Consider the following 11,278-nt stretch of genomic DNA (forward strand, 5'->3'; position numbering starts at 1 on the left):
GACAGCTGTAAAAGACTAGAAAGAGAATAGGCCATAATGAACTAAAAAAAGCCAAACCTCTCTTTACTGAGTAGTCTGTTACTGAAACCCTTGCAGTATTGCCTAATGGTCAAAATAAAGATGATGCACATTCTGTTATGTGCTGTGAAAAATCAGTCTAAATTATCCATGCAGTTAAAACCTGGGGGGAGATTACAAGGTAGAGTACCATGATGTATAGAATAATTGGTTGGCAGAGTCCGGAATGACACTAAGGGTTCCTCATGCCTTGGAAAGGGCTCTGTCCATGAGTCTGAGCTATAATGCTTCACTCAAACTATTTACAAATAGATATTTTGTACAAACTATACAATGCAAGATTCCAGAATCACAGGGCAGGAGATAGTTTCCTTGTTTGGGTTCAGAGTCCTAAGCCTCATTTCAGCAGCACTTCACCCTAAGGCTGAATTTCTGTTTTCCTATTTTCTTTTCCTATCCCAAGTACTTCTGTGGATAACTGGAGCATTCTTTGTGCCTTACAGCTTCAGTAGGCCCTGCTATTTCACACTCCTCCTCCCTCTCTGCTCCTAAATAAAAGCTGTCCTCCTTTATTTGCATTTAGACTCCAGAGAAAATCCATTTGAACATTATGTACATGGCTTCTATTCATAAAATTCAAGGCCAGAGTGGCATGGAGGCCACTCATTCGACTTTGCATATTAGAAGATACCAAGTGTTCCTGGTGTGTTCTGTACTAAGCTTAAAGTCCTCAGAACTGTGTGTCCCTGGAAGAAAGTTGAAGGCATTTGAAGTCTCACCAGTGCTTGAGACTTTTACAACTGCAATATGCAAATTAGGTGAGATATTGTTATTTAATTCCCACGGCAAAATGATACAGCAGCCTGTTGAAACAGCCATCCCTTAACAACATCCCTTAATTGCCAATCAGACCTGCAGTCCTATCGTGACAGTCTGGCCCTAAAGACAAACAGGCTAGCTGAGAAGGTCATCCGCACCACCCCATGAGATGCTTGCTATAACTGGCTTCTCAGGCTTCAGAGAAAGATGAAGAAACCCAGGAATCACTGTCCCTGTGTGCAAACACTCATATCATCTCTGAACCGCCTTCTAGACTCCTGCTGCTTCAGCTATCCACTCCAGAAAGGAGTTAACTGCTTTTTACAGTGAGCCGATGAATTACAGCACCAGATGTACACATATCGGTTGTTGGAAGTGTATACAAACCCAGTGTACAACAGCATACTGAATGCTATAAAACAGTTTGTGCATAAGGCTTGAGATGGTTTAGACCGCTCTGCCCTCTGGGCCACTAATGAATCCCCTATAAGGTCTAAGATTTCTCTCATTGCAGCCTTCCTTTTCTTTTCTTTACTGAATGGAAACTTAGAGGAATCATTTGGCATAACTGACAAATCATAAGAACAATACTGGTTGTAAATGCCATTGTGCACTTGGACCTTCGTAATTAATCACAGAATCACAGAATGCTTTGGGTGGGAAGGGACCTTTAAGGGTCATCTAGTCCAACTCCCCTGCAATAAGCAGGGACATCTGCAACTTGATCAGGTTGCTCAGAGCCCCGTCCAACCTGACCTTGAATGTGTCCAGGGATGGGGCATCTACCACCTCTCTGGGCAACCTGTTCCAGTGTTTCACCACCCTCATTGTGAAAAATGTCTGTCTTATATCTAGTCTGAATCTACCTTCCTGTAGTTTAAAAACATTACCCTTTGTCCTGTTACAACAGGCCTTGCTAAAAAGTCCCTCCCTGTCTTTCTTATAAGCCCTCTTTAAGTACTGGAAGGCTGCTCTAAGGTCTCCCCAGAGCCTTCTCTTCTCCAGGCTGAACAAACCCAACTCTCTCAGCCTGGTTTCATCGAAGAGGTGCTCCAGCCCTCGGATCATCTTTGTGGCCCTCCTCTAGACTCGCTCCAACAGGTGCATGTCCTTCTTGTGCTGGAGGCCCCAGAGCTGAAGGCAGTACTGCAGGGGGGGTCTCACTAGTGCGGAGTAGAGGGGGAGAATCCCCTCCCTTGACCTGCTGGTCACACTGCTTGGGATGCAGCCCAGGATACAGTTGGCTTTCTGGGCTGCAATCGCACATTGCCAGCTCATGTCCAGCTTTTCACCTACCAGTACCCCTAGGTCCTTCTCCATGGGAATGTTCTCAATCACATCATCCCCCAGCCTGTATTGATACCTGGGCTTGCCCCGACCCAGGTGCAGGACCTTGCACTTGACCTTGTTGAAGCTCATGAGGTTCACACAGGCCCACTTCTCAAGCTTGTCCAGGTCCCTCTGGATGGCATCCCGTCCCTCAGGCGTGTCAACTGTACCACTCAGCTTGGTATCATCTGCAAACTTGCTGAGGGTCATGTCCATAGAGAGGAAAACTATAGCAAACTTATGCTGAACAGCAGGTTGATCTATTAACACAGGTCAGCCAGTCACTAGCTTTTTCTCTGCAGCAACAGTAATGAGAAAATTTACAGCAGCCAGAAACTCCTGTATGAAAATGGAAATTACATTATCAAATGTGCTGGTCTGAGAGTACTGGAACTGAAATTATTACCTTTAAGAAAGGCACTATTTACTTTGCATACAATTATACAAATATGGTACATGCCAAATACCTATGGGTGACAGCTACCTGATACGTTGCAGAGTTGTGGACTACAAGAGTGTAGCTTGTGCTCTGGACTACTGTGCTGTTATAGTGTCTTGTCTGGGTAGAGCTTCTGTTGGCTGCCAGTTTTATACAGACACTGACAAGTATTTTCTCCTCTTCCTACAAAACCGTAATTCTTCCTGCTTTTTCCTCCTTCCTGGTTTTCCAAAACAAAAAGACCTGCGTTTGCCTACTTACACATGGTACATTTAGTCACAGGACAGTGATGGATTTACTATTAATCACACAGTTATTGAATAACTGTGCAAAATTAGATAAAGAAGATCCCTGTGCTTGGAAAGGGAAATTCCTACCTCATGACTCAAGAAGGCTTGAGGTATTGAACTGTATTTTCAGCTTGTTTTAAAGAGAAAGCAATTGCTCTGTAATACTTGTAAAGCTTTCATGGGTCACTTCATTTTACTTTGTATTGCTGGCCTTGGTGGAAACCAGGGAGAAACCTGGGGAAGGGTTCACACAATGTCTTTTAGACACCTAATTTACATATTTAATTGTCCCCTGGTAGTTAGGCATCTGTCTCTGACAGCTTTTGATTTGCATTGAAGTCAGCTGTTTCAAGTAGCTGGTGTGAACAACTTACATGGTGAGAGTAAATGGGAGTGTAAGGGGGACAGAAAACCTGAAATAATCTCTGAAGCATTTGTCAAAACTATTTCTGAACAGAATGGGTATGTAGAATACATGCCAGAAGAGTCTAGCAAGCAAGTATACTGGTTTTTATCTGGGGAAAGCTAAGAAAGTAGCTAGTAGCCTTACTCCTTGTGTAGCATATTTATCTCCCAAATTCATCGTAGTGGTAACGTCTGTTAGAGATCGTACCTATCCTACTTCAGTGTCATGAGTCTATAGGATATACCAACTCCATCTCCAGATCTTTCTAGATTGCCTGAACAGTGACGGTATGCAGGCAGGTCAAGAAATAACCAAACGAGACTATTTCACTGAGTGTTACAAAACGTGTAAGCCGTAGTCAAGTCTGTGTTGTAATGTTTTGGGGAGAATATTTTATGTTCACTTCTGTTTTCAGTACTCTGTCTGGGAACCAGAAGTTGTTCAAATCCCAGAGAGGATACCTAAAATCTCAGCCTGAAAGTTCAATCTGACTCAAATTCCAGTAATAATTAGTTTCTGCTTTAGGGAAGTTGATTTGGGGAAAGTTTGGTTAGGGTGAAAACGTAACATAGTTATCAGTTTGAGTTTGAAGGGCACGGGGGAGACTTGCAAATACTCTGCAGAGCTGGAAGGAATGGGGGCAGGAAATTGCACACAATTTTGTATGCACACTTTCAGTATCAAAGCTGAACAGCATAGATATGGTTTCACATCAGCCTCAATCTGTGAGTTAGCTGAGGCTCTGTCAAGTAAGAAATCTTCATGATGCAACCATAGCTCTTAATTTTAAAAAGATATTTAATGTTATTTAATAATATTATCTATGGAAAAGTTGATCTTCCCTGGAAATTGATTTCGCTGGAGCTAAGATTTCACTCCAGATGTTTGTATGTTCTGATATGATAAATCTGCGATTGAATATGGTGAATATTTTTATTCTTCCCACAATATGTGTAAATGTTGTGACTAGAGCAAATTTACCAAGAGAAATAATGGGTCCACAGTATCCTCTGTATCTCTTCACATTCATGCTGTGTCTTGCACAGTGTCCTTCAATTCAGGATCCATGGGAACAGTACAGTGCTGGGAACTCCTCTGCACTCCCATGACTTCAAGCAGCTGCTGTCTGTCCTGTGCTAATGTGACTTCTGGGGTGCCTGTTAGACCAGTATAGTAAAGCACCTTATTTGGAGTTTAAACTTTGTGAAAGATGGAAGGGATTGGTGAAATTATCTAAGATCTTCAGTCTCAGATAAAGGTAACTGTATTCAGAGGTTTCCTTTACAGTGACAACATATTCATCTGCCAGTACACTGGTAACTTTTCACTCTATCCTGAATTAACCTGGGAGCATTGTAACCAAATTAAAGGATAGTTTTATAGCCACATGGAAAGTACAGACTTTGCGATTTGATCCTACTTGTGCCCTCCTTCTCAAGCTATCTCCCTGTCCCCTATTCTCTGTTTCTGCTGACAGCACCACTAAATGTCCCAGCATTCACCACAATAAAGCCATCCTTTACTACTATCTTCTCTGAAAATTTGCTAATTATCTTTCCTTTTTTTTCTTGGTTGCTACTAAGTTCATTCTTCTACTTTCTCATCGTTAACATGTTCACCTGTGTACATATTATGTGTCTTGACTGTTGAAACCACTGATCTCTCTTCTGCTACTCAAAGTCTGTGGTAAAGTATCAGGAGGCCAGTTAGCAGTAGAATAAGGAGGGGTGAAATAGTTGTTTGCTTTTTTAACAGAGGCAGGATGTTCATTTATATTATGAAAAGCAACTAAAACAGAGCACAGAAATTCCAAGAGATTTGACAGCATCTAAGTAAAGGCCTTGACTACTTATCCTACTTACCTATCCAAATGGGTGCATCTTTTCCAGGTCTTTTATCTCTGTGGCCTACACATTTTAGTACAGGAGTTACAGTTTCTTCACTGTCTGTATTTCAGCTGCCTGAGAGAGGGAGGAACTTGATTTATAACAACTTCAGATTCATCTCCTTTTCCAATATGCTCAACTAAGACTGATCATCAAGACTGTCCTCTTTCCTCTCTTGTTACCAAGCTCAGTAAGTCCTGGGTGGCAACTAGCTCACCCTACATAAAAGAAGCCAGCTTTGTGCCCAGTCCTATTCTGTCATGTAAGGAGAAAAAATGTCCCACCATCTACTTTAGGGCTTTATTCCCTCTCCACCTGCAGACACGCCATGCTGCTATTGTAATCACAAATGGAAAGAGAACTGTGACTGTCCGGACATGCTGATGATCGGAAAAGATAAGTTGCATTGTAACGCAGCCAGTGTGTTAACTGGTGGAAGAGCACATGGAAGAACACAGTAAATTCTCAGTCTTTGACATCCTTCAGTTGAGATTAGATGTCTGCCTAAAAACTCTGTTAAGTTTAATTACACGTAACTGGCTTTGATAATGTTCACTTACACAGCAGGCATAACTATGTGCTTTGCAGGAATAACTTCTGCACTGCAGAAAATTCCTGGTGAAACTTCTGAGGCTTTTTTTTATACACAAAGTCAAACTAGATTAATGTATTGGTATCTTCTAGCCTTCAAATCTTTATGGCATGCAAAGATGCTGTAAAATATAAGTAAAGGGACTTTGTGGAACTAACATCCCACCGATGATCACTAGATCTGATCCTCAGGTTGCACTAAGCTAACAACACCGTGTATACATCCTGAGCCCATGCAATACTGCAAGTACACAGATGTCTGGGTCAGAGTGTCCTCTCAGGCTTCCCACCACCATTCTGGGTCTGTCCATGGAATATCTTGCGGTAAACCTGAGCATGTTTTGGCCCACTGTATTCAGTATATACAACTACAGGCTGTAGAATTCAGAATCATGTATGAACAAGGATACTGTTAAGATTAAACCAAATAACCCTTTCCTGTAATAAAAATAGAACTAAAAAGGAATTAATTATGTTGGGAAGAAAGAGGCATTTAACGAGTATTGCTATGGAAGAAGTGCTAAGTGTTTTACAATAGGTAAGCGTGTAAGAAGCCTCTGATTAAAAACATACTAATCACATAAAGAAAGTTCCTCTTTTTTACTACTCAGTCAGAACTTTACTTCCACAGCCATGTCTGGAGGGATCATGCAGACCTACAAACATAGCACAGTGGCCAGGGGATCTTACTCAGCAAAAAAAAATGAGCAAATCTTCACAGTTGATTTATTTCAGTTAGCAGCAGAGAGCAAAAAACCGCCAGAACTCTCTGTTAGTGAAGACGAACCTTTGTGCTCAGAAGCAGAAGCAGGCTAGGCAGTAGTGATTCACAGGAGGAGACAGAACTCTTTAAGAGCGATGACTGGATTTATCATTCTTCTACATGGCTGGGAGCTACAAAAAAATGCACCTATAACTGAGATTAAAATGACAGCAGAATGGTGATCCTACTTTGCCTTGCCAATATTATCCAGAGGAACAGAATCCAGGAAGCTAGGCAAATGTGGCTCGTGGCACAGTTAGTTATTTGCTTTATTCTGTTTGGCAGCTATTCCACCCTCACAATATCTGCTCTTCTTGTAGCTGAAGACTACAGGGAAATTGCTTTGCTATGCACAAGCATCATCCCTATCATTCTTGGCTTCAGTAACCACATCCAAAGCATGTCACTGAGGTCCAGACAGAGGGGAAATACTTTTGGCGTGTGGCTAACTCACCCATCTGTCAGTCAGAAGTTTATATTCTGACTCTTTGGCCTTTGCTGCCCTGCCATACTTGAGCAGTGGTTACATGTTGGGACAAGCAGGAGAAGTTGGGCTTTTCTTTACACTCCCTGCTGGCCTGTGTTTCTCTTATTCCAAGGTGACACAAAGAGCAAATTAGACCCAAGTGTAGCAAATTTGGTTGCTATGTTGGGAAACAGCTGTGGAGGAAAAAGTCAGATACAGTGACAGGATCCGAGTACTCTGCAGAAGTATGACAACAGACAAGTCAGTGGCAATGAAAAGTCTTGAATGGCACTTCTCGGCAATTGGGAGAAACATCCTGGAAACCATGCACATGCATTTGTTAGCCTACACTTTGAGTGCACAGAAAGCAATGTAGAGTCTGAATTAAGTCGCTCTTACACAGCCTTTGTCTCAACAAAGCTGGAATTAATGAATAAATGCATTGCTCACCCAGCTGTCAGCACCATGAATGGAGCAGTGGAGGAGAGCCCAACACAACAGAAAGGTCTGATACTGGTTCTGAAGAAGGTTCAGGATGTGGATACACTGTTCAATAGAGGATTAAGTACAAGCTGGGTGAAGAGTATTGATGGCTAGATACCGTCAGCATGTTGCCCTAGGGGACACTTTTTTCTTGACTGTCGAAAATAGCATCAGTGCTGACTGCAGCTGAAGCCTCACTTCTTGTAAATGACTTCAATCATAACAGAATTAGTGTGACCACAGCTTCACAGTGGGTAAGGTTATGCTTGTCATTCAAGAGGCTCCTACTGAGCATTCGGTAACTCTTCAAGGCTAAATTAACCAGGTTCTCTGAACACCTACAGTTCTATTAATTAGCTCTATTCATTAGCAAGTGTTTTACAGCTGCAGCATGGTATGTAAATTAAGCTACTCCGAAAGCAAATGTGTGTTTCAGTCTTTAAAAAGCAAGGAAGCCTCAGTCTTGCTGCCTGTACAGTTGCAGGATCATTGCACTGTGATGCAATGATCAGTGTGAGTCATTGCATCACCCAGATTCAAAAATCCAGCAGTGACCCAGCTGGACCCTGCTGCACAGTTCCCACCCTGCTGCTCTCTGTGGGACTGAGACCCCCTGGGTCCTCGTGGGTTACATAGCCATGCTGCAAATGGTATTCTTTTAAAGCTGTCCCTTCCCCACTAACTCTAAGTCTTGCAGTCTCTTCAGAAAATGTGGCTTTGCTCTGCTCCTGAGCATGACTCAAATTCTTCTGTAGTCCTTTACCAGATTGACTGTTTACTTCACTTTGAGCCACAGCTGGGAGTGAAAAGGTCAGAGGAAAGAGCTGGGCGAGAAGGGGGGGGGGACTGGAAACACCACTCTTCAGGTAATATTTAGCAGGGAGGATTCAAATCACTGCACTGTTATGTGTTTCCATTGCTTTAGGTGCAGAATACTGCAAATTCTCTGACTATTAAATGCAGGATGAGAGATTTGACAGCTGGAATTACTACAGAAATCTTCAGGAGACTCCTACTATGTCTGTTAGATGTGACAGACTCCTTAAATCAGTGCACACAGGTAAGCAGACATTTTAGAGTGCCCTTCATTAGCTCTTACAGAGGGCAAGTCAGGGTGACTTTGTGAACACACATACTGTGGTTAGGATTTCTTAGTTGCTTCGGAGCAACCTATATATACCTGCTGGAAAGAGGATCTGCCTGGCCACTATTGTATGCTGGGGAGAAAGACAGAAGGAAAGGAAGGAAGGGGAAGAAGAACAAGGCAGATGAAAAGATACGTAGCTTAAAAATACAAGCCACCTTTGTCTCCTCTTTCCTTAAAACACTTTTTATACAATTCTAACCTTCTTGTCCTTATTTATAGTTTTGATTACATTTTTTTCTCAGCTATCCCACATTTGCATTTCATATTAAAATGAAGGGATTTAGGCACTTCATGTGGGAGGATATGGATCATTTCTGCTAAACTTACTCCAAAGCAATAAAAGGGAGAAAGAAAGTAGGTTTGCTTCTGCCAGGAAGAAAATTAAATGGGCTCAATCCTTATGCTTTTCATTCCATGCTTCTCAGTGGGAAGCCTCTTACTGTATATCTAGGTCTAGTTTTGTTTGGTTTTAGCAGGGGTAGTGGAGAAGCTTCTAAGCTACATTGTACTGCTTCTACCACTAATGCTGTCATGTGGACAGTCATTTATATAGCAAGGCAAGAGTCATTAGTTTGGGGCCTGAAGGGTTAAAAGATACTACAATGTGGATCTGGGGAAAAGAGGACAGGGAAACGGATAACAATATATGCTGACAGCAAACCAGTTTGGCAGCCTTCACCCTACAAAGACTTTCCCCCCCCCTCTCCCCAATTTAACTTCTTAAAGCTATTCACATTCAGGCAGCCAATTTGCTCTGCTCTGCTCCCTGCTGCATAGCACAGTATTCACTGCTTCCCCAATTTATATCCTTGCAGCTGCTGTGGGAAAATGCATCATTCAGCAACTAATTCCAGTTTTAGAATTAAGCAGAAATGCTGTCTGCTAATTTCAGCCAGCGATGACTGACAAGGGAATGGGAGACTGCTAGGCAGGACTGATCCAAAGAACATTGTTAGGGAAGCAGCACAGTAAAGGGTCACATGATACTGCCTGTATGTTCTTTCTTTTTCCCTTTTTCACCATGTCCAATGCACTGTGAGTGATCCTTAGTCACGTTTGAGGAGGAAACCTGTTTATTCCAAAGAAACATCAATGATGTAAGAGCTGATTGTGTAGAGTAAATGATATTAAACAAGTTACTTGGTAAGGAACACTATATAACACATACTCAGTGTTTCCTAAAAGTGGCTTTAGGTTTAAAAGGAATGTTAATTACCGTAGAGGGAGAGACCTTTTATCTTCCAAACTCTAAAGATTACTTAATTTACTGCTTACAGTTACTGTAAGCACCATAGATCTGTTCTGATAAGAGTACATTTCTGTGAAAGTCTGTGCCTTCTTTGAAGTGATTTGGTTCAGCTGGTTTTCCAATTCAGCTTTTCATGGATTTCAGAGAGAAGGAAGAATCACTTCATCATAATGCAGGTGATGTTTTACCAAATTAGGCATCTGTCCAGGTTTTGGCTGGGAAATAATTAATTTTCAAGTCATTCAGTTACAGCTCTGTGGGGCACCGATTTTGCATTTTATGAGCAGATGGAAACCCAGTGGTGCCTTCACCAATTTCCTACAAATGGTATTACGAAACAGTCCAACGTATTTTAACTTTCTCTGAATGCAATTTAGCCACTAGTAAGTACAGCTGCAAATCTATAGGCTTATGCTCTCTACATCCTGTCATGGAGCTAAGTCATATATTCTTTTAAAATACCAAGTCTGTGCTCTGTAGATCACCAGGAATTTAAGACAAGAAACACCTTTTTGAAGTCTAAAGATGTCTGCACCTTTGCCATTTTGTGTATGCCAATTCAAAAGAACTAACTAAGCTTTCCTTCCCCTAGTGCATCATAATGATACAGTGTTCACGGACTTTTAAAGTGTGTGAATGGCATTTCTGGACAGTTTTATTTTTCCCCCCTGACATTCATGTGGTTTGGTTATGTCGGACAGCAACCTCTTCTTGCTTAGAGCCTTGTAGCTCTTAATGGAAATAAGGCAAGCCAGAGTTGGTGCAATTAGCTCAGCCAAGGGTTTGATTCACTCTTTCAAAAAGTATGAACCGCTGTAGGCTTAACACACTGTTCCTGCTTTCATGGATTTAGAAGAGAGCTAGATTCCTGGGCAGATTCATCCTGAGTACCTTTTCTACTTGCATCTTTCTATTTTAGGCTTTTGGGGGCAGGAATCCTCTGTCTGCTGGACTAGCACTAAAACAGGCTTAGTTCAGTAGGGCAAAGAGCAGGACCACATGGAGACCCCTCTACACTTACATACTCAATTAGCAGTTAAAGTTTGTCAACAGGATAGGTACCAGAGCCTTTAAAACTAAAAGCAGAGATGCCTTTTTTTTTAAAAACTTTCACAATAAAGTTTATTATGTTAATATAATTAAAAATATTATAAAATAATAAAATATTCTGCTTGGCAGAAAAATTATGCCAGGGTTTTAAAACCCTAGGTTTGTGCAAACAGTTTTTGTAAACATAAGTAGTCAAGTGTTCAAGTTCCATCCCAAAATACAGTAAATTGCTACAAAAATAAGTTTGCTCACTGTCAAACATGTTTAAAAACCCAGGAAGCTGGATTTCTTTACGCATCTCTCATGCGTCCCTATACAGTTAATGCTGTACTTATATCTGAA

This window comes from Cariama cristata, unplaced genomic scaffold (assembly GCF_000690535.1).
Source record: "Cariama cristata isolate BGI_N322 unplaced genomic scaffold, ASM69053v1 scaffold11124, whole genome shotgun sequence".
Taxonomy (NCBI): domain Eukaryota; kingdom Metazoa; phylum Chordata; class Aves; order Cariamiformes; family Cariamidae; genus Cariama; species Cariama cristata.